Below are 24310 nucleotides of genomic sequence, written 5' to 3' on the forward strand. Positions count from 1 at the left end.
GAGCGTAGCTTTGTCTTCGGGTTCGAGATCTATAGATCAAAGATGTCCATCGAGAGACTTAAAAAAAGCAAAAATAACGATTGAATGTGTTAACTAAGCCAATTACACATTTTGCGAGAACGCCGGCGGTTTTCTGTCCTGCGTTTTTGTTGTTGCATAAAAGCCTGCGCGGCTTCATTGTGCAGACACCGCTGAAGTATAGTGGAATAGGGGAAGCGCTTTCCGCGTTTCATCGGTTTTCTGGGGAAGCCGGGTAACGCGTCCAGCTGATAAAAATAATCCCAGCCAGGGAAGGGTGGTTAATGTCCTGTTGGGGGGAGCCGTATCTTTGTCGTCTCAGGTCTATAGGACGCCGAGGGTACCTTGTGACGTCGGCGGAATGTCTCGTTAGATGCCGGGGATAATTACCGCATTAGAGCATGCAAAGAACGGGTGCGTCCTGGTCGGTGGTATTATCCTCGATGCGGCGTCATTCGTGGGGCTAGAGATGAATAGAGAAAGGCCCGCCGCGGCGCTTGGAAAAGTTGCACCGGCCAAGGTACGCAGTGAGGTTCAAATTCGTAACAGGTCTACAGTGTCACCGCTCCAATGGATATATGTGACGAGGGACTGACAGCTCCTTTTGTAATCGACACCCGTGGTTGACAAAGCCGGGAATGTCTTCGGCGCTGAGCATATTTTCGGCGTGCGTCGTAGGAACAATACTTAGAGCCCGCCCGAGGGTCGATGCCCAGCTGTCGGAGTTTCTATGGGTCGGTTGGTTTTTGTTAGTTATTTACCCGTCCTTTCACGAATACCATGAAGATTGAGGTAAAGTTGGCTTTAGAGTGTGGATAAAATAATTGTTTGTGTATAAACCTTTAGTTGACGTAGCCGTGTGTGTTAGTAGCCCCTCATCACACTTTTTCGAGACACGGCCATGATGGCGGCGTTTCGATGTAATAGAACATAAGAGTCTGGGATTTTCGGGGTGGATCTAAAGAAGCTAAAGACGACGGTCAGTCGACCGAACGAGAGCAAACGAGGGAAGACGCCGGGAGACCCTCGCGACCTAAATACGTTTAGCTTGGTTATTTCGCTGTTTTCGTGTAAATTGTGTAGATTGGTTAATTGGTATGACTTTTTGTAACCAATTGCCGTCGTCTGTAGATTCAAATACTGAACCCCCGGTTTGAACAGCAGTCAAGGACTCTGGCTTTACTGAGTATGCTATCGCAGCGGCTGTGAACAAACGGAAATAAATGAAAAACAATATAAAAATGTTTTTTATAACGGTTCATAAACTGGGTATGTTATTCCGGGAACGGGCTAAATAGGAAAATACGAAACGGGAAGGTTCTTTCGCGCCGGGTTGAAATGGGAAGGAACAAACGGGAAGGTTGAAATGGGAACGGGTTCAAACGGGAACGGGCAAAGTGGGAAAGGGCGAAACGGGAAGGGCTTCTCGCGCCGGGTTGAAACGGAAGGGAACAAGCGGGAAGGGTGAAATGGGAATGGGTTCAAACGGGAACCTCCCGCTTAGAAATAGCCTGTAGTCTGGTATCACTCTCAATGCTCCAGTGTGTGAAAGTGCTTATCTGCACAAGTTATCAGCTCGTTTTTTCTCACAGCTACGTGGAAGGGGCCCACTGGAAGCGAGAAATGGTTGTTTTTGCAGCTGCTGAACAAGATTTTAGCTACACTGGAGTACGGCGAATGGCCATTCTAAGAAACGCAAAAGGAGTCGCACAACTTTTGATGCATAGAGTTCCTACAGACAAGCGTTAACAGCACTTTATTACGGCGCTGCATGTTTTTGGTGCGGACCCTCTTTTTATATAGTTTCTTAAGTAGGTGGTTTTCTGTTTGGAGTTGTCGACTACAAGAATTTTTATTTTGCGTGGGTTATGGTTATTTGGGCCAATCGGGAAATTCATCAGGATGCGACAAGAACAGCACTGCGAAATCATGTTGCAGAATGTGTGCATGCGCGTCCAGCTGGTTAGGCGCTGCGTAAGCTCCTACCGCTGCTTCTGGGTCTTCCGTTGACGCATTGGCGAGGATCGCGCGAGATGTGTTCGCGCGTAGAGGCCTAGCTGCAGCTGGCAGGGTTTCTTATTCTAATTCTCACTTGACGTTGAATGGTCGATACTCCACAGTTTTCAATTTGAACTGCGTATTTATTTCGGTGGCAATGCTGGCTCGTACCTCTGATAGATTGTGGGGTTTAATGCGCCGACGCAACGCAGGCGATGAGGCGCGCCGTATTGGAGGGCTCCGGATTAATCTTCACCACGTGGGGATCTTTAACGTGTGCCGAAATCTCGTACACAAGGGCGTTTTTGCTTTCCGCCTTCATCAGAAAAGCGGCCACCGCGGCAGGGAATCGAGCCCGCGACCTCGTGCTCAGAAACGTAATGCCTTAACCACTGAGCCACCGCGGCGGGTCGCTCGTAACTCTAAGCACATATAAACTTGTGTAGACTTTGCCTGAAACCACTTTACGTTTTATTCATGATTGAATATAAGCGCGGAAAAACCACCGCAGAAAATAAGTAGAAGTAGACAGGACCAGGAGGCGGCCTGACTACCTTGAACCCAGGGTCCGCGGTAATTCCGGTACTAGCGCAATTCCTCCACTGGTGTGCCTTGGGAAACATTAGTGCGTAGTAATTGCCATAGCAACGGCGCCACCTTGTTGGCCTTGAAAACGTTATAGTTGTCTTGACAAACGCGAGCAGGCGTAGTGAGGGAGGGGGAGTTGATGTTCGCGCCATTTTGGGGCCATTGATTCTCCACCTCCCCCCCCCCTCTCCTCGCCTTGCCAAGGCTACCTCCGTTGGGCCCGACCGGCGCGCAGCTCCCAAAGCTACGCCAAGTCAGTGTACGAGCTGGGGCTGTAAAGGCGCCAGCTCAATTCGCACTTTAACCTACTGGTGCCGCTGCCACACCTACAGGTGCCAATGTAGGTGTGGCAGAGTCGGGTGCTGCCTGTGCCAATCTCGCACCGTCCGAGCAAACTGCAGGTGTCGGTCTTGCACATGCCACCAATCTTGCGAGTGGCACCACAACGTGTCGAATAGCACCAGCCGCTGGTACTTCGCTGGCAGCGGCTGGTGTAATTGGCTCCCCTGCCTGCTGGCTTCCTGAAGGGGCGGGTGAGGTTGCCAGGCGAGGCCTCACATGGTCAGCATGCCGGTGCCACGTGTTTCCTTCCGACACGCGGACAAGCAGCGTTGACGTACTAGCTGGAGAGGCCACATGCCCGGCGGACCAGGTTGGACCAGGCCAGAAGTTCCTGGCGAAGACCGGAGCCCCAGACTCCGGCAAAAACCCAGGACAGCAACCTCGGTCAGCAGCCAGCTTCTGCTTCAGCTGCTTCAGGAGCGCTGTGGACCGGAGGTCTGGATGCAACACGTCCAACGGTGTCCTCACCATCGGGTCCTACAGGAGCTCGTAGGCGGCAAGGCCCGTGACGTCGTGGGGTGTGGTCTGGTATTGGAACAGGATCCGGGTGACATGCGTCCACAAATCCCCAGCCTCCCTCTTCTTGAGCTTATCCTTAGCCGTTTGTACCACCCGCTCCGCAGCACCATTTGACGCAGGGTGGTATGGCAGAACCATCATCTGGCGGATTCCGTTCTTCGTCAGCCCAGCTAATGAATGCTGGACTGTCGTCAGACACGCTGACGTCCGGCAATCCCATGGGCGGCAAAGTCTTGCCGCAGCGCCGCAATGGTTCCACCTGCCGAGGCAGTGGTGACTTGTAGTCACTTGGAGAAGGCGTCAACCACCACCACGAAGTAGTGGCCCTTAAGGGGCCCCCGAAGTCTACGTGCAGGCGGGACCAGGGTCTCTCCGGCAATGGCCAGGGGTGATCTTCACATGACTCGAGGCTCGCTGGTTCTCCTGGCTGTCTTGGCAGCTCTGCACCATTCCAGTATTATCCTGGTCCAGGCCAGGCCACCAAACGCGGGACCAGGCCACCGTGTTGTTCTTCTTCATGCCTGAATTACCCGCGTGCAGCAATTTCAAGACCCTGGGCCGCAGGCTCTGTGGAATCACCATCCTGTAACCCCTCAGCAGGCAGCCCTACTGCCGGCTCAGCTCGGCAGCCTTGTGGTTGTATGTCCGCTCCCCCAACTACTTCCCTCGGGACACCGCCTTGACCACCTGTGAGAGGACTGGGTTCCAGCTGGTCGCCTGCGACACTGACGATTTGGACAGAACCTCTGGGTAAGCGTGCTCCAGCATCAAAACTTTGGCAGGCTCAGGAACAGCAGCAGGCACTTCCGGCAAGGACAGTCGGTTCAGGGCATCAGCAAGTGTCAGGTCTTTTCTCTGATGGTACACCAGCTGGTAGTTACGTTCCCCAAGCCTCAAGGCCCAGCGCATCACTCGAGGAGACGCCCGCACTGGAACCGCCTTGTCAGGCCCCAGCAGTCCCATCAGCGGCTTGTTGTCTGTGACCACCTGGACATTTCGGCCCCACAGGTACTAAGGAAAGCGCTGAACCCCGAACATGAGGGCGAGGCCTTCCTTGTCCAGCTGGCTGTACTGCTATTATGCAGCATGAAGTCGACGGCACGCAAACGACACAGGGTGTTCCTGGCCACGCGACTTCCGGTGAGCCAGGACGGCTCCCAAACCTTACGACGATGCACCTACGGTCGGAACGACAGGCTTGGCCGGATCGAAGTGCACCAGCACCGGAGCCTTGGTTATGAGCTCCTTGCTGCGCTGGAAGGCGAAGTCCTGTTTCTTCTACCGAACCCACAGCTGTGCATCTCGAAGCAAAAGATGGAGCGGCTGTAGGTGCGGCATCAGGTTCGGAAGGAAACTCCTGTAGAAGTTGATGGGGCCGAGGTAGCTCTGCAGCTCTTTTTTGTTCTGGGGCTTGGGCGCCTTGAACACATCCTCAACTTTGTGGGGTTGCTGGGGCCAAGCCGGCGTGGGAAATGGCGTGGCCAAAATACCCAACGCCGTGGGGGGGGGGGGCAAGAAAAGGCTTTACTCCGGGTTGAGCTTCAGCCCGGCATACTGCAATCGTTCCACGACATTGCGCATGTTCTGCAGGTGGTCCTCGTGATCTGTACCGGTCGCCAGGATGTCGTCCGAGTACACCGCCTCGTGACTCATGCCCTTGAACAGGTTGTCCATCTCCCTCTAGAAAATGGCACGTGCTGAGGCCGCACTGAACGGTAAACGCGTGTACTGGAAGAGTCCCAGCGTTGCGATATGGTGACATACTTCCGGGACGACTCCTGGAGCACCAGCGTCTGTTACACATCTCTGAGGCTGAGCTTGGTGAAATTTTCTCACCCAGACTAAGCTGACCAGAGATCTTCAATCCAGGGAAGTGGGTACTTCTCCACTTTAGCGATGGGGCTGATAGTGACCTTGAAGTCCCCGCAGATCCTTACACTGCCGTCTTGCCTGATGGCTGGTACGATGGGAGCAGCCCACTACGACGACTTCACGGGCACCAGCATGTCGTCTTGCTTTAACCGTTGCAGCTCTTGAGATACCCCATCGTTCAGGACGAATGGCAGCGGGTGCGGCTTAAAAACGTAGACCGGGCTCCATCCGGGACATAGATGCCCGCCGCCGTGCCGGTTAATTGGCCCACCCTGGGCTTGAACAGGGCCTTTAACTTGGTCGGGAGGCGTGGGACGTCTTCTACCACCTGCACTGCTTCCTGATACTACGGCAACCACACACCTAACACCTAGATTCAATTGCTACCGAGCAGCGTCGGCGACGACCCCTTGGTCAAGTACAGGGGTAGGGTTGCCTCCCGGTCGCCAAGGCGAACGCTGACCTGGGATTGACCCTCGACCTGGCCGAGCAGTTTGTAGTAGCTGCGCAGCAATACGCCCGATGCCTCGATGGGCACTCCAGGGAAGGTGCGCTTGAAGACCTTCCCGGCCATGACCGACAGGCTGGCCCCTGTGTCCAGCTCCATGAAAATGGGTTTCCCGCAGACTTCGACCATCATCATATACGGTGGCACAGACGGCTGAACTATTCCTGTGTGCCAAATGTAACAAAATGGCAACATCTTCATTCCATGGATGATGGTGAGGGTGCGGCGTACGGGCACTCGAAATAACATCCAAGTTGCACCCCAGGTGAAATCCAATTTTCGCCCCGACCGTCATTCGATTTCAGCCATGAGTTGCTCCTTCATTAGTCCTTAAATCGCTTGAGGGTAGTGGGCGCACGGATAGACACGGACGGACATTGGGAGTTCCTAAGGTAGTCCGCACCATTACAGGTGAGGGAGTGAGTCGTTTGACTCTCGGGTACTAACTCACTGTCGTAGCCCGATAGGTAAGACGACTGACACTAACTCTGTCTGCTCTACCAGACACAGACTCGAATCCTGCCGGTGCCTGTGTGATTTTTGCGATTGTAAATAGTATGCGCACGGACGCGGGTGGACATTGTGAGGTCCTGAGGTGCTCCTCACCTAAAATCTGGGGGGTCTTCGGCCACGAGGTGGAGCCTAGACCTTGATCAACCAAAAGCTGCTGCCGCACGTCCCCATCGGCACCCTTGCGCCCGTTTCCTTGGCCGTGAGCTTGCATGGAACATGGGCTCGACCCAGGCTGCTGCTTCTGCCCGTTCACCACCCCGCCTCGGCACGCCCGAGCAATGTGCCCAGTTCTCCCACATGCAAACCACTCTGTTTGCGCGGACTGGCACTGTTAGGGGGTATGATCACCACCGCAACGACTGTACCTGCCATGTCATATCGCCGTCTTGTTCACTGCCACTTCCGTCGATGGTGAGCCGGCCGCAAGTGCAATCTCGCCTGCGTGCTTGGCCGCCGCATCCATCGCCAGCGCTGTCCTCACGGCGTCGTCCAGCGTGGGGTCAGGGAGCTCCAGGAGTCGCGTCTGCATGGCGGGGTTATTTATGCCGCAGACGAAACCTTCCCGTAGCAGCGAGTCGAGCTGGTCCTCGAAGGCGCAGCCGCTAGCTAACCCTCGCAGCGCTGCGACGAACTCCCCGATAGTCTCCCCGTCTCGGCGGCTCCGGTTGTTGAAGCGGGAGCACTCCATTAACGTGGACGGGGCTGAGCCGAAGTGCGAGCGTGGCGTCGCGAGTAGCCCCCCTGCGACTTGTCATGCGGCATGGCCAGCTTGAGGAGGTCGAGAACGAGACCGAAGATGCAAGTCCCGCAGCTCGCCAGAAAAATGTCGCGCAGTTTTGCCTCGGGTGTTTCGTTCGCCCGGGAAAACATGCCGACTTGTTCCTCATAGGCCAGCCCTCCAACGGCTCGAGTCTCCCGTGCAGTGGCATGACGGTAATGGCGGCCGGCGGGGGGTTCGTTGTCTCGCCGCTCTCGGTGGTTTTGGTGGGTCCGTGGGCTCCTTCCCTCGTTGCCAGTGTCATAATTTGGCCCGCATTCGTGAACGTTGGAGGGTTGCCGTACCCTCCAGCCGAGTGACGACCCGCAGTGCTGGTGGTGACGGTGACTGACCGCAGGCTGCTGTGCTCGTCGGTGTTTATTGGCCAGCCGTGAACAATGTTTTTCACCGAGTCTGGCGCGGCCACCCAAGATAGCGGCCAAGGAAGATTAGGATCGGGAGGCGCCACACACTTGTAACAGGTTTCTTCAGAACTTTTACAATACGTGACCAAAAACGAGCTCATGACGCGCTCCTACGCGAGGCTGGTGATAAAAAGCTTAATTGCTACCTTCGGCGGGGAGCCCACCTAGACTGTCTCATGCTAGAGTTTTACGAGTGAGCGAATTATGCAGTTCAACTGTCCCGCACTTTTCTTTTTTTTTCTTTTTCTCCTCTCCACAGCCATTTGGGTGCCTCGAAAATACGAATAATGTTAAGATTTAATACAAACGACATTACCGCCGACCGTAGACAAACGCGCCGGTTTTCTATCCGGCATTAAAACCAAAATTTTTCGGTACCCCCTAAAGGCAGGTAACCTTCAAGTCCAATTTCTACATGCTTTAAGCAACGTCATCAAAAAGAAAGCTGCAGGTGACATATACACCTAAGTTCCCAAGATGCATGACTGCGATAGCATTAATTCGCCATCGAAGTGCCATTTCGGAACGGAGTTGCTGCATTTACCATTCATATTTCTCAGCAACTAAAGTTCAGCTACGAGTGCGTAGGAAACTTATAAGGGGATATGCGGGACAGGACACGCAGAGGCCACTTAAGCTTGTGCAGAGTCATGCGCATGAAACAAATGCAGCTGCGAGATGTTGATCAGTTTGAGTGAAAAGCGTTTATTCCCTACCATTTTGGCCCGACTCGACGCTTTCCTTTTTCTTAAGAAACCGACAGCGAGACAGACACATAAAAAGACGTTTGTTTGAATGAGGCTTGTGCGAAGTTTGGGAAACGGGAGTAAAGCGATGAATCCCCCGGGTGGACACCCTATGTCGAGCATCCCAGAATCAGCTTTCGCTGAACCTAAGGTAGCAAGGGGGTGATGGCAGCCTGCCAAGTGTCGATGTGAGTGGAATGTATAACTCCTAATTTTTCCGCCCCTGAGGGTATCATTGGATATGAGCAGGTTGTGTAGAAAAGAGTGTTGGTTTGCCTGTATTAAAATAATGTGGGGCGTATCCTACAAAACATCTTAGATCCCTTATATTAGTGGATATATGTGACAGGTTTTCTCGTTCGCAGGATTCACAGTTTTGTATAGCGTTTATTTTGCCACAGTGCATAGATGAGGGAGTATGAGTGGATGAGGAAAGTTTATCAAATGAACATGAAAATGTTTGCTTCGCCGAGCAACTTCAGGAGGGAATGGTGATGAGGCCATATATCCACGCAGTGTATGGAGTCGCGCCTTCTATGCGGAGGGGTCCAGGCGGTGTAGTCTTCTATGACGATTGTCAGGCTGGGACCAGTGAATCGCCGAGGCGTGGCCGAGAATGGTAGACAAAAGGGCGGTCGTGTCCGCCCTTGCGAAGGGCAGACGTACAACATCTGCATTTGCTGAAACCTTGTTTGCCCCCTGGTCACCCCAGTCGTTACCAGCTAGCCCGCAATGGCCTGGTACCCACTGAATGGTGAGGACATGTCCTTGTTGCAGTGCCAATGAACATAATTCGAGTACTTCCGCAGCAAGGGCATAATCAGGTCCTTGCCTCATAACTCCATTGAGGACCTGGAGTGCTGGCTTGGAATCACAAAACAGGGTCCAAGCTTGAGGGGATTCACGGGAGACTAAACGAATCGCCTCCCGTATGGCAACCAACTAAGTGGCAGTAGCAGTTGTCTTGTGGTCTAGTGCGAATCCTCGGGTAACTGCAAGTTTCGGTTACCTCCTGGTATTCAGCGAAACTACGCCACGCTGTTTCACCGACTACGGCTTCGCGTAGCCTTTACCCGTCGCTACAAGCACCTCATTGGCATTACGAGTGACCCCGACTGTGAGACATGCCATGTAACAGAGACTATCTCGCATGTTCTTTGCCACTGTCCACGCTATGTGCATCCTCGAGAACAATTAGCGAGAACATTGGCCCGTTTGGACGGTCGTGTGGTGTCGGAGGAAGTGCTGCTGGGACCTTGGCCAGACGCGAAGCGTTCCCACAAGACATTTAAAGCTGTGCTGACATTTCTGCGTAGCAGCGGCTTCTCAGAGATATTGTAGTTGAGGCCCGTCCGGCTTAACTTTAACACATGCATCTTCTATACATAGCCATTTATTTATTTCTCCTCCATCTTCATCTCTCTCGTCCTCCATCCACACTCTTTCCTCCCCTTTCCCTTCCCACACACAGAATAGCTGGCCAGATATACTACCATCAGGCCGACCTTCCTGTGTTTTTTCATTTCAATAAAATTTCTCTCTCTCTCTCTCTCTCTCTCTCTCTATGCGGAGGCCCAGGGATGCGATATACCTCATCCTGGTAGGACGCAAGCCGAGGCAGGGTGACAGCAAATGGTGGATGTCAGGTATTGTATCCTGCGGTGGCAAACTGGGCAACCGAGGTTTCCAAAAGAATTCTGAAAATGGGGCCATTTGTGTGTCACAGCGGTAGTTAAGACGTCCCCCACCCAAATCCTTCTGGGCGCGACCTCCTCGGCAGGGGTAATAGCGGGGGGAGGGTAACAGCAACGTTGACATGAGAGCGCGTTTGTGGCGACAGAGGTGTTTCTTTCTCGTCAGCAGTAACGTGGCAACATCCAGCTCTAACGGAGAAGCCGCGGACGAAACATAAGCTGTTAGCAGGGCTGCCACGTCTGTTTGGCCGTGAGGTGTCCTAGGTTGCACGGAGCCCATTCTACATGAATCTCATGAGACATTCATGCATCAAGTTGGTGAACATTCTGGCCGGCATAAGGCTAGGAGTAACTAACCGAAGTAAGTGGACTGCTTGAAAGACACCGCTTCGGATTTCTGTGCCTGCACCGAGCTGCAAAGTGATACCAGTTATACTCAAAAGAGCCTCTCTAATCGCTACACGTTCTACACAGAAGAATGCTAGAGGTTCCGGGACCTAAACTCTGGACGCCGTGCTAACAGCTGGATGGCTAATTGAATAGAAGCAATTTCCAGAGAATGAGAACAATCACTGCGCTCACACGCACCACCCCTGTAGTTGCTCTCCAGGAACATGCCCAATTGAACACCTTGCATGACATTGTTCATCAACAACGCGAAGCACCAAAATTGAAGGCTGAATTGTGTGATTCTGCCCAGCCCGAATTGCTTACGCAGTCTCGCATACTCTATGAGCCCTATCTTAGCGATTACTTCCGCCTCGGCAGTTTGTACAATTGAGTGCCAACAACCCAACTGACTTTCGTCGTCCAGAGTCTACCAATTCATGGTGTGCCCTTTGACAACGTATCACGGAATGGGATAGCCGCCTTTTTAGATACAGACGCCAGTATTCAGGACACGGTGATTGCCTGTACCATTATTGTTTCTTCCAGTGGAGATCCCTGTGTGGTAAAAGAAAGGATTGCGTGCTAGGCGTAGTATGCGAAGACGCTTTCTTTTTTTCAGAGTAGTGAGTGTGGTAGCCGCGGTAAGCAAGGACCACGGTATGCTAAATGGCGTAAATCTGGGTCAGCTACGGCGTTCTCTTATAGACCCTTGCCACCGAGTGTACTATGTGGTGACTTTCATAATGTTAGATTGGGGATTTTAACACGGGAGCATTGTTAGGCTTATTTTTGATTTTTTTCGTGGTTGCTAGGGGTCTACTATTACCCTGCTCATCAAGATTCTGCTCAAATTCGTCACTGTTCTTAACACAAAACCACAACTAAGGCAGTCAAACACAAGGGAACGCTGGAATAAGGAGTGCAGAGCCGCTCCCGGAAAGGAATGGAATGAAACTGCTGCCAGTACACAAGAAAAAAAATGCGCGCCAGTCCACCCTGTGAATGTGGTGGGAAAGCAAAGTTCCAAACGCCAGCCACAACGATTACCCATGCGACGTCACTTAAATTCACTCACGTTGCTCTAGAAATAGTCAAACGAGACACAAATGAGATGCACTTAGCCGCCCCCTTTATTACTTCAAAGAGATGCTGAGGTTAAATCAATGTATGATTCATGAACGGTGATTGCTTGAGTTGTATTGGTGAAGTACATCAGGGGAGGCGGAGGAGACAACAACGGTCATTGCTCCCACTGAACCCGAAGAAAGGAGGGGGCGATGGTTGTCGTTCATTCAAGGTGGGTGGCGTCCCTATCCGGCATGACATGGCTAGCTGCAGCTCGAATGGAAACTTTTTTTATAAAATAAATCAAACTCAAACCCGGTGTCAGACGATCTCACTTCTCCGTCTCTGCTGCCGAGGAACTAGCCTACAACAGTGAGTGAGTGAGTGAGTGAGTGAGTGAGTGAGTGAGTGAGTGAGTGAGTGAGTGAGTGAGTGAGTGAGTGAGTGAGTGAGTGAGTGGGCAATGTATTGAAATAGCAAGTGAAAAAAAAGCGGGTCATCCCTATTTCATATTGGCCGCGCTTTCGAGGCGCTTTTTTAAAGAAAGTGCTACGAGTTGTGCCGCGCCTCCGCCAGATGGCGCCACGGGTCCCGCGAACGAGAGAAGACGCAGTGAAACATCCCCGTCGCGAGGGGCACGATCAAATGCAGAGCATTTCCGGGGGCGCACGACGTTAAGTAGTTTGCGTTACGTTAATGTTTTTGCACTTGTGGCAACTGCTGACGAGAGAGCGCTCGTCAGCAGGAATTTGAATTAGTCAGCGATATAAGGCGCGTTAGCAGCGTCCCATTCTGTGTCGGCTTTCTGGCGCAGTGGGTAGAGCACCATGTACATTGCGTTCCACCCGCAGGGTCGAGGGATCGTAACCGAGCGCCGGATAGTATTTTTTTTATATAGTACGGAGGGATGCAGTGCGGACTACGGACGTCAGCGCGCGTGACATCGTGAGTTACTGAAATGCTCTGCATTTAAAAGAAGTGGACTGGGGATATTTCGAACTCATTTCGGGGTTCTTCGGCATACAACCCAGATCGGGGAAGAGGAGAGGGGGAAAGGGGTGGGTTAGAAAGAAAGAGAAGGAGTGCATAAGGCTGGCCGGCAGGGATTGTCTACACCCGTTTAAACAGGTCGGAGGTCGGTCTGCTCGAGGAAGGCCACGACAAGTCGGAAGGTTTCCCGCCGGATGGAGGTGAGGCCCGTCGGGAAAAGCAGGTCCATCAGGGTGTGGCTGGGCAGCCCGAGACGCTTGAGTGCGGCCCGAAGCTCTGCTCTCGGGGCATCGGGCTGGCGGCGGGAGCAGAGCAGGTGTTCCAGGCTCTCGGGCTCTCTGCATTCAGCACACGTGGGCGATGTCCGGTGGCCTTATCGGTGTAAACGGGCTGCCACATTGCAGCAATGGAGCCGCATGCAGAGCAGTATGGAGTGGACGTTCCTGCTGATGCGCCCACGCAGGACCTGTGGAGCTTGGCCATTGATGACTCTCGGGTCCCGGTGCATCGTCTCCACCTCCCGCGCCAAGATGGGTTGTGTAGCTTCGAAGGGTCTCAGGTCGCGGGAGGCAGGGACCCCTTTCCGTGGCGAGCAGCACCTCTTGGCAGGGCGTCAGCGACCTTACTTCCTGTGATGCCGTCATGATATGACAACCAGTGGAGCCGCATGTCACAACCGCGGGACTCAACCAGGTGAAGCTTCACCGCCAGAGACCGCTCCACGTAGCTGCTGGAGCTCGATAGCTGGTCCGCCGCTCGCAGTCGCAAGAGAGTGGGCCGGCAGCTGGTGAGGATGACGGCCCCCTGAATCTGGTTGCCCTTCTCCAGAAGCCGGTCTTAAGCAAGGTGCAGTCTGGCGAGCTCTGCATGGGTGGAGGGAGCGGGGAAGGGCAGGCAGCCTGCCTGACTGGTGAAGATATCCAGGGCTGTGCATAGGTCTCCAGCTCAGTTCTGCCCATGGATGGTTGCACGGAGCCTTTTGTGTAAAGCTGCCGGAGGCCAGCCGTCTCATCCTGTAGCAGGGCAGCAACCTCCTGGTGGATAGCCTAGGGTGGTGTTGACGACTTCCTACGAATCCCCGGGAGTGTGGTGGTGATGAGAAGAGCTCGCCCGGTGCAGGTGGAGGTGTTTAAGGGGGTGGGGTAGGCTGCAGCAGCTCAATGTGACTCTCGTAGATGGATGCCAGTATGCTCATCTGCGAGTAGGGGTGGCTGCAGCAGCTCTGCAGAAGAGTGCCCCATCCCGTGCGGTATAGAGTCGGTGGATGTGGTCTTGCCCCTTCTGCGGGGCCGGCAACTGGAGAATGTGGAGTGGGTATAGTTGTCCCGCAGGGAGTGATGTCGGTGTTTTGCTGCGCTGACACTCATTGCAAGTACTGATGCATCCGTAGACACCACGGTGAAGGCCCGTCCAGAAACACTGCAGTGTACGCGTTCGTACGTGTGATGCCAATGCGGTGAGGAGTTGCCATGTCGTTAAGCTGCTTCAGGAGGGTGCAGCACAGGGGCAGGGGGACTGCGAGCAAAAGTTCGGGTCCGCCAGGACAGATATTGCGGCGATACAAAATGCAATCCCGCACAAGACATCGTCCCGTCGACGCGTCAGGTGAGGCAGAGTTCAGGTTGTCAATGACCTTACAATGATAGATATACTGATACAACGATTCCAGGTCAGGACGCGATTCTTACTTAATTTGGGCGAGTCCACCATTATTAGATTTCAGTCCTGGCATGCATCCCGGCTTGTATGCAGACAATATTACCATCGGATTACCCTGAACGAGATGGAGCATCGCCTTAAAATTGTAGCCAACATGGTAAATCATTACACCAAGTCTTGCGACCTGCAATGTGATCCACAAAAATCCGGTCTCGTCCTTGTTTCTACAAGAAGAAACTCCTCCGAATGTCATCAACTATCGCCATCCCCAGAGAAGACCACAAGATCACCCAGTATCAGCATCTACAAGGAAGGCCACACTATCAAGATCCTTGGCATGACCTTCAAAGCCGATCCTAAAAATTCCATCCTAATAGCAGTGCTGAAACATACCTCGCACCACGTCACACACATGATCAGGCGTGTAACCACCAAAACACGGGGAATACGGGAGGCCGAGACACTTCGCCTAGTGGAAGCCCTCATAATATCTAGATTTGCATATTCATACCCTATGCTCTTCTCACCAGGTAACAAATTGAAAAGCTGGGTGTTAGGAAGAAAGGCCTGCAAACAGGCCCTCAGACTTCCTGTCAGTACGGCCACCAACAGACTATTAGACCTCGGCCTCCACAATACGGTCGACGAGCTCATTGTAACCCATCTTTCGAGCCAAACATTGAGGTTGGGAGTCACGAGCACGGGGAATATTCTTCTCTCTCGTCTGGAACTCACCTCCCCTCTGCAGCGTCAGACATCGCAACAGAGAAATTTCCACCACAGTATCTGGACACAGCTTTACATTGCGCCACTCCCTCCATAAGTGCATCATCCTGGTCGCATGGAAGCTTAAGAGCAAAGACAGGCTGTGGTTGTCCAGCACAATACGCACGTCACCAGACTAAGCTTACCTGCATATACGACCTTTCAAAAGCGGAAGAAGCGCCCATCTCTCTCGCCATAACTCAAAATTCAGCCAAAGTCCTCATCGCATCAAGCGTCCCGTAACTTCTCGTGCGGGCACATTCACCAGACAACACACCAAATCGTCTGCCAGCGTCCACCAGAGAGATCCATTATGATTATATGGGCACCCGCCCATGCTGGTGTCCCGGGCATGAAAACCGCCCTTTTGATGCACCTAAAGGTATCCCGCCGGGCCCCGGGAAGCGAGCAGGGTAGGCCAACACAGCTGATCAAGTATTACGAGATACCTCAGCACTATGAGGTAAAATGTATCACCCACCCACCACCACATATACATCGAATAAAAGAGGATAAACGGCCGCTCCGTGCACTCAAGACAAATACCTTTTCCCATCCCACTAATTTCCGCGTGATGCACACCGTCGTAGATTCCCCGATATGCCGATTCTGCGAAGCCCTCTTTAAAGTGGTAGTGTAATAAGCCCTCGTAGTGTGGCCTGGGCGCAGCTCTCGCCACACTAAGTTCGATAATTTTTTCTCTTTCTCCTTAAGAGCTTGGGAGAGAGCGCTGACCAGCTCCGTCTTCAATGATGAGCGCCTGCTGTAGTAGAGGGCGGTTGAGGCTGGAAAAACTCAAAGGGTGGTGTACTGAGGACTCCACACCATTGTTTTTCCAAGTAAACAGGTTTAACCTCTCTCTGTGTGTCTCTCCACATATAGCGCACAGAAAGACTGTGTCATCATCGTCATCGGTGTCAGGCGGGTCGACAGGATGGCGAGGCCCGCAGTCAGAATCTCAGTGCAAATGCCCAGATTTGTATTTTACGTCAAATGTCTATTCTTGCAGGGGCAATGCCCAGCAACCTCCCTACCGGATCCTTCAGTAAAGCGAGCCAGCAAAGTGCGTGTTGGTCTGTCACGACTCTGAACAGGCGGCTATGCAGGTAAGGGCGAAAATTGGTGATAAACCACAGAAGGGCCAGACATTCTTTTTCCCTGAACGAACCATTTCACTCTGTGGAGGAAAGAAGGCGGCTGGCATGAGGGATGACATGCTCAGGGCAAGTGTGTCGTTCCACCAAGACAGCCCCAATTACGAACCCACTCGCATGTGGCGTGCTTGTGTGGAGCATGGAGTGTTGAGACTGGGGCAGTGCGGAGATGAGGGTGGTAAACGCGGCCCCTTGTTCCGAGCTTCCCAAAAAGGAATTTCTTGCTTCTGCATGCTGGCAAGGGGTCCACCACTGCCAGCGAAGTTCTTCACAAAGCTGCAAAATTGCGAACGAAGTCTTAGAAAGCTTCGAATGACTTTCGTCAACCGCGTTGGCGGAAAGTTTTTAATTGAGCTGACTTAATCAGGGTCGGATCGAACCACCTTTGCGTCGCCGAGACGGCCGAAGGTCGCAATTTTCCCACGCACGAAATGGAATTTGGTGGAATTCAGGTGGAGACCGGTCTGTCGAAAAGTTCCGGAATTCCCGAAAGGAGTTCTAGTTGGGGGGTAAACCAAAGAGAAAAAACAATAACGTATCACGCTCTATATGCTGATGATCTCACGCTCTGGACCAACACAGTCTCCGCAGGTTACCAGCAAGACAATTTACAGCAAGCAGTCGACGTAATCTCGAATTACCTCTGTACGTGCGGTCTCTCATGTGCCCCATCTAAATCTGCCCTTCTCGTTCTCCGAAACAGGACCCGAGGACGACCACCGAACCCGACACCCAACCCCACAATATACAACGGCAGCCAACTGATCCCCACTGTCAAGACCCTGCGCATTCTGGGGGTTCACTACCACCACGACGGCTCCGGAGCTGCATATCTCCCCAGACTACAAACTACTGTGTCACAACTAACGCACCTGATTCGACGAACCTGTTCGAGTAGACACGGTCTCAGAGAAGCCGACACCTGCCGCATTTTCCAAGCAATGCTAACCAGTCGGATCACATACGGAGCTCCATACCTTCTCCTCCTCAAATTCAAATTCTAATTCGGAAATCCTACAAGACGGCGCTTGGCTTGCCCGTGTACACATCGTCCGAACGGCTACTGCAACTCGGTCTCCATAATACTCTCACCGAATTGATGGAGGCCCACATAAACAACCAGTTGCAACGACTGCAGCTCGCCCCGACGGCCCGACACCTGCTGCATAAGCTCGGTCGACATGTAGAGCAGACTCCCGATACCCCCCAGCGAATACCCACTGCTCAACGCGCGAACATACGGGTGCTTCCCATCCCGCGCCATATGCACCCCACGTACAACATCGGACGACGACAGCATCGGTCCCGCCTCCTTCTTCGAAAGTACGGCAGTGCTTCAACTGCCCTTTACACCGACGCCACTCCCTACCCCCGACAACGAGCACACGTAGCTGCTGTAGCGCGCTCCGCCGCCACCACCATCGTTGCTTCCAGCCTGCAGACAGCATCAACGAGCACGGCAGGAGAAGCCGCTATAGCCCTCGCCATCGCTCACGCTACGACTCCAACTGTCACGGTGCTCACGGACTCTCAAGCTGCCTGCCGCCGCTACGCTCAAGGCAGAGTTTCCACCCTGGCACTCCAAATCCTGTCCCAACGCCGCACTCTACCGTTAACCCGCATCGTGTGGACACCGAGCCACACATCCCTCCCTGGGAACGAACTGCCTCACGCCACGGCCCGCGATCTTCTTACCCGGGCCCTCCCAGATGAGGCCTGCCGCCCCAACCTAGACCATGGTCCCCCTGCTCTGACGCCTCTCCAACAAACCTACACCGACATCCTGTACCACTACAGGGCCTCCCGACGCACTTATCCCCCTCCTCACCCTTCACTATCCGTTCCCGACGCCCGCATCTGGCGAAGACTTCAAACTCACACATACCACAACCACGTCGCCCTCCACCGCATCTCCCCCACCTGATATAAACCCAACTGCTCACGCTGCGACACTCCCAACACGACCCTGCACCTTGTCTGGATGTGCCCACTGAACCCCCAACCACCCGATTCCCCTTCTGTAGAGCGATAGAGAGCGCGTTGCGCAGTCGCCAGCTCGAGGACCAGGAAGCCCTGATCTCTCGGGCGAAGGCGGCGGCGACCCTGCGCGGCCTACCGGAATAGGATGGCCACCCACCGCTCCTAACTCTTTCCCTGCCCTCTCACTTTTTCTGAATAAACATTTTTCCTCCCCCTCCTCCTATCCAGGAAAGGGATGCCCGTTGACCACTTGAAGCACAGAAGCATCTAGTCCATCATGCGTTCAAATACAGCTGGAGCGTTACAAAGGCCGAATGGAAACACTTTTAACTGGTACATGCATCGGGTTACATCAATGTGGTTTTTTCTCCATCCGTTTCATCCGCGGTGATTTGTCACTATCTAGCAGAAGGTCAATGGATGAGAAATACCACACCTCATGAAGGCAGTATATGACGTCGTCTATCCTTGGTAGGGGATACATGTCTATGTTAGTGACTGCGTTGAAATGCCTATAGTCGATGAAAAAAATTACACCATCTTCCCGTCGGGGAACCCTGAGTAGTATGCAAAGCAGCCATGGGGTCGATTCAAGTGCCCATTAGTTTTTAGTTCCTCATTTTCGTTAGGTTGAGGCACGTAGCTACCGCTATATTTACAGTTTGGTTTCTATGTTAACTACCACACTTTTCACTTACCGGAACTACGAAATGGGAACTTGCGTTGAGCCCATGGCTGTTTCGCATACTACTCAGGGTTTCCCTACGGGAAGATGGTGTAATTTTATTAGATGCGACGGGGCTATGTCCCTCCCTTGTTGTCCCTTTCTTGTTGTTGCGCCATCCACACCCCCAATGCGTATGCTCGGCTTGCTGATCTCCCGGTGGTGTCTTACCCTCTAATGGCTTCTGGAGCGACCGTGTTACCGGTGTCTTCCTGTGCCGCACCGAGATCAGCCGAGCATGCGCAGTGGGGGTGTGGACGGCGCCAAAACATGGGAGGGACATAGCCCCGACTTTGAGATGCTGGAGTGACAGTGTTGCCGGTGTCTTCTTCCTGTGCCGGCACGAGACGAGCACGCTTCCCCTTCAAGGGCTCCTTGAGGGGCAGCGTTGCCGGTGTGTTCCTGGGCCGGTGGATGGACGGATGACGGACGACGGACGACGGAGCCGAGAGCCAGAGATGCTTTTCATCTAAAAGCACCCTGTGCCGTATTGTTTTCACTAGCACTACTGGAGAGGCCCATTGATAGCAGGAACTTTCAATGAGTTCCTTCGCTAGCATCTTATTCACGTTTTGTATATTTTTCCGCGGTGAGAGGGAGACACAGTAAGGAAGTTTCTGAATGGGGCCTGCGTGGCCGGATGTAATGAGATATGTGACTGGCGAGGCTATCCCTAACGGCGCTTTTTTAGGTCGAGAATGTCCCGATGTAATGTCCCGATGTAATCTGGAAGGCAAGGGAGTTCGTACGCTAGCACATTGAGCAAATCTGAGTAACCCATATTTGCAAAGGGTGTGGTCGCTGCAGTTCCGTCCAGAATGTTGGACAGCACTTGGGTATAGAAGCTGACATTCAGGAAAGGAAAAAAAGTCTGACTTAGCGTGATCGTGACGACTGATTGTGGAATGTTCACGTTGCGATACAGTAGCACAGCGCTGATTACTGTTTGATGGGCATAATCAGTTCCGTTCCCAAAGTATTGAATTTGGCTGCATGAATTTCTCTGTTTAGCACATAACGAGGAAGTTCAAATGCGTGATTTACTTAGAGTGCATGTCGTACACGGGCTTTGCCGTCGGGTTGTGCTACATCATGAAATCAAACTTATTCAACACTCTTATGAAGTCTTCTTACAACACTACTCTAGGCGTTGTCGGGAGTTATACGCCGACAAAAAAGTCATATTATCAAAGTCCAAAAGCCTTAAACATACAAGGTGGCTTACTAACCTTCTCTGCAAACGACAATAAGTATTTTTAACTCAATTTAGCTCATCAGATGTCATATTATGTATTATAGCGTATCACTTAATTTATCCTGTGACACAACAAAATCATGCTGAGCCTTGCGAGTATTCTCTACCATTTGATACGGCCAAAAGTTTCACAATATTTGCTTTTGTTTTGCAGAAACAAAAAAATTGTACAATGTCGCAATTCAGGCCGCTTTCAATTCGAGCAAAATCGAGCTGCAAATATGTTCTGCAATAAAAATGAACAACGCTTGTAGCAGCTCTTGCAACTTGTTATAAACACTGCATTTGAAGGCCCCAACTATTCAGTTTGCTTATGTACATCAAGCTTGGTACGAGAGCATATTTAGCGACATAAGACAGCGGGCTTTAGGTAACAATAGCAGCACACATAAAAGCTGAAAACTCTAAATCGAACACAACTTTTTCTCAAGCGCATGCAAAGCTATTGTTTTCTTTGATATGTAGAGCGATGTGCGTAGCAAATATGGGTTCGTTATGCGCAGTGATGGCTAATGAAGTTCATAAACGAAAGATGGAGAGCAGTTCACCGGGTTGGCATAGTTATCTTCTACAAAATTTGTTACTAAAACCAAACGACGACTCAGTGTACCACGTGGACACCGGAAGTTCCGGTTTATGCAGATTTATAACGTAATATTTCGTGCGCTAGAACCTTTTTCATCGAAAATACCAAAGCTGGTACGCTGCCACATAACGTATGATGTAGCAAGGAGCAAGTCGGATATTATGTGCTGAGAAAGTCTCCATTACGAAACCACGTGGACGCGAGCCAAAATCTAGTCCAACCGCTTATGCAGTTACGGTGACGGACGGGCTACGCTGCGAAAGCCAGCTCCCTTTTTTTATAAAAATATGGTCGAATAGCTTGGTGAAACCATTGCTTACCATTGAAACCATGTTCTTACCATTCTTGCTTTGCTTACGGTTGTTCTTCCTATTCGACTTTTGCGTCGTCCATTTGTGCTATGCCCCTCTTTGTTAACCATCAACCTACTTGCCCACGCCTCAAGTTTACATTGCTTCGCTCAACAAACAATAAAACATTACTCAATCGTACCGCCAGTTATGCGAGTGGCAACGTCAGTAGCAAGTGGTTCGGAGTTTTTATCTGAGTTCCATTCTCTTCCTGTGGTTTTCGGTATTGCGTGTCGTTTAGACGCAGCTGTGGTAATAAATTGACGTACTGCGTTAAAACCATTAGGTGGCCATCGCCGATGACGACTTCGCAATGGAAAAGACTAAGAATTATTTGAGCGGAGTTGGAGGGCACAGACCCGTGTACTTTACCTTCAAAAGTAAAGATGAAGACCACTGCACAAAGAAACGTGATACGAACTTTCATTGCTCCATTCCTGGCGGTGCTTTCAGGAGCAGTACTCTCGTGCTGAGCCACTTACTCTATAAAGCCAAGTTGGGAACCACCTTTCTTTTTATACATCGCCAATTTCAAAACAATTCGGTAGAAGAATATTACACGTTCAGTGAAACACTGTTTTGTTGTGACCGTTTTGATCTTCAAGGTCGAACGAGAGTTGTGGAAGTTTTTACCTCGTTTTTGCGGTGTATTGTTATCTAGTTAAGCCAGTATAGCACAATAATGCCCACGAGACACAGCAAAAAGATGCAAATACCTTCGCCACTGGGCTTCTATCCAGCCTGAGAGGCAAAAGAAATGGCTGTTGTGCACAAATAAAGCGGCAACACAACGGTTTTAGGAATTTAAAAAAACTCGAAGGGAGAAAGCTATTTCACATCAATATTTTAAGTTATATAACGCTACATTTTCAGCCGCGCTTGTAAAATATAATAAATAATAAGGGCAAGCGTCAGTTCACCCATAATCACTCAACAAAAACCACTCACCAAAAACTAACCCACGAAAAGAAAGTACCCAATGTATGAAGCCCCAAGAGTTGGCGTTGCGTCATTGCACTTCCAATTACTGCTGCTTCGAACAAAACTAAATTTCCCCAATAAATTTAACTGCAAGATTGGTCCTGGTGTTTTTGCTATAATAATGCAGAAAGATTATTTGCGTTCAAAATTTATATTCGTGTTTATATATTATAAAATTTATATCTCTTTGCATACGATAAAATGTACGGTGGCTGTGTACAACTATGTTTGACGAAATGCATATCCACTATATCTGTTCCAAAACCCGGAAAGGTAATGTTGCAGTTTCTTGTTCCAGGCTTGAATTTGGGCAGCACAAGCTCGAGCATAGCTGCGTTTTTCCATAGGAGCGGTGATGAGATGAAACGTGACATTTGTTGAATAATGTAATATTTAGCACAGACTATTAACCGAATTGTTTGACGTTGCATCTCAACAATGGTAGAGATATCGGACTGGCATGAAGCCTTTTATTACCTTACATTTCGTTATACTGCCTAAAACTAAAAATCTAGTTGCAGTGCGTGCGCAAGATTTGTGGACAGGCTTTTTGTGTCATATTGCACGCCCGCAATGGCACTGAAATTCCGACGCCGTGCATGAATACAAGATTTCTGGCGAACCCATGTTGTGAACCGTGCTCTGTAAATTCTTTTCTCATTTTGTTTCAAGTGCCTAGCTGCGTACGGCTTTTCCGTGCGTACAACGAACTCTATGGTTTTTTGTTTGGAGCCAGTCTACTCCCACATATTTTGTTGGTTGACAGGTGTTATTTGTTTCGTAAGTATTGACGAAATAGTTCTAATGCTTGTTGACAAACTCTTCAGAGTGGACCCATGAAACTTTGAAAGGGCGTGCAAGTCGGCCACCCAAAAACATATCAGGTAAACAGGCCAGCTAATTTGCAGCGTTCGATACTGTTTGAAAACCCCGATTGATACTTCCGGCAAATTCTAGTTTCTTCTTTGGCTAATCGCGCGAAGGGAATGTGATCATTGAAGGGTCGGAGCAATGAGGAACGTGAGAAATGAAGGAAGACCTTATAACATCGTCTACACGGTCATTTTATGACTCTCATATCAGACTGCCTACGTGGCAATGAAAACCAGTCGCCCACTGTCCAAGCTGGCATCAGGAGGCTTGCGTACAGACACGGCGAAATCAAACGGCAAACATTTTTGTGTGAAGTGAGCTTCCCTTCGCCAAACTGCACGCCCTCTCTCGAGTCGTACAGTAAGAGAGAAGTCTCGCTGGAACGGAAGAAAAGAAGGGAAATATTTGCCTTTCTATGGCAAACTGTTCAATAGCGCGAATATTTCAATAATCTCTTGTAACATATTGAGTGTTATCGACAATGCCCATTTATTGCTGAAAAAAAAGAGAGAAACAGTTTAGAATACCTGCTCGCAAAGTATTGAAGTACGTCAGGCACGGGCAGCTAAGCGCGTGTCTTAATCAGTAACAGTTCCCTGACAATCAGTTTGCATACGTGGTAATGTGGATAGGTAGATAAGTAGCTAGAAAAGAAGAACGCAGTCGATTTCCAACCAAAGCCAACCTATGTCTGCGTAAGGATTCATAAATAGAGCAACGCAAGCTATACAGCACAAATATTTACAGATGTCGATGCCAGTCGGTCCGAACCATACACTATTTCAACGAAATAACACGGAGGGCAGCATACTTCTTACGGGGCTAACCGCAATTCAAGGTCCACTCAGCAAATTTTGGCTCAAAATGGCATCATTGCCTAATAATATAGCAAATCATTTGATATGGTGTGCCACGAAAACTAAATAGGCCTGCCAAAATAATACAAATAGCTTAATATTAGTGAAGAGCTGGGGCTCAATTATCTAAAGCCATGGGGGTCGTTTTGAAGCGATACGGTGTCGGCATGCAAATGCATATATTATGTGGTTGGAACGTCGCTTGGAAGCTCGGTAAACGGTGAAAATCGCACGCAGCTTGGCGAGGGGCACACGTTTTTTTAAAAAGTTCAAGCTCGCCTGTAACGTGGTCAGGCGGCGACTCAGCTGCGGAGCCCTTATGTGCCCCGGCAGCACGCGGCAGCGGTTGATCTGAGCATGGCGACTCACCTGACGCATTCGTAAGACTACGGTTTAGTGGCGGTCAAATGAAGGTGAAGTTGCCCAGGACGACGAAACTCGGCTCGACTAGGTTAATAAAACTTTGGTTCAAAAACGACTCCGCTCATCTTCCGTGCACAAAACCGAGGTTTTCCCCTTGATCTAACGTATTCGCCTTGTAGTACAACACCTGGCTCAACGGCGCACGCTCAAGCGCATCACCGTTACTACACGATGTACTAATACACGATGTTAGAGCAGGGTAGGATATATTGGTTGCGGTAGAACAAACAAATATGGTTTTATTTCGATGTTGTTATAGATCCCGCCAGTGGCAAGGG

This window comes from Haemaphysalis longicornis, unplaced genomic scaffold, assembly GCF_048455015.1.
Source record: "Haemaphysalis longicornis isolate Haplotype H1 unplaced genomic scaffold, Haemaphysalis longicornis Haplotype H1 scaffold_8, whole genome shotgun sequence".
In the NCBI taxonomy this organism is placed as follows: domain Eukaryota; kingdom Metazoa; phylum Arthropoda; class Arachnida; order Ixodida; family Ixodidae; genus Haemaphysalis; species Haemaphysalis longicornis.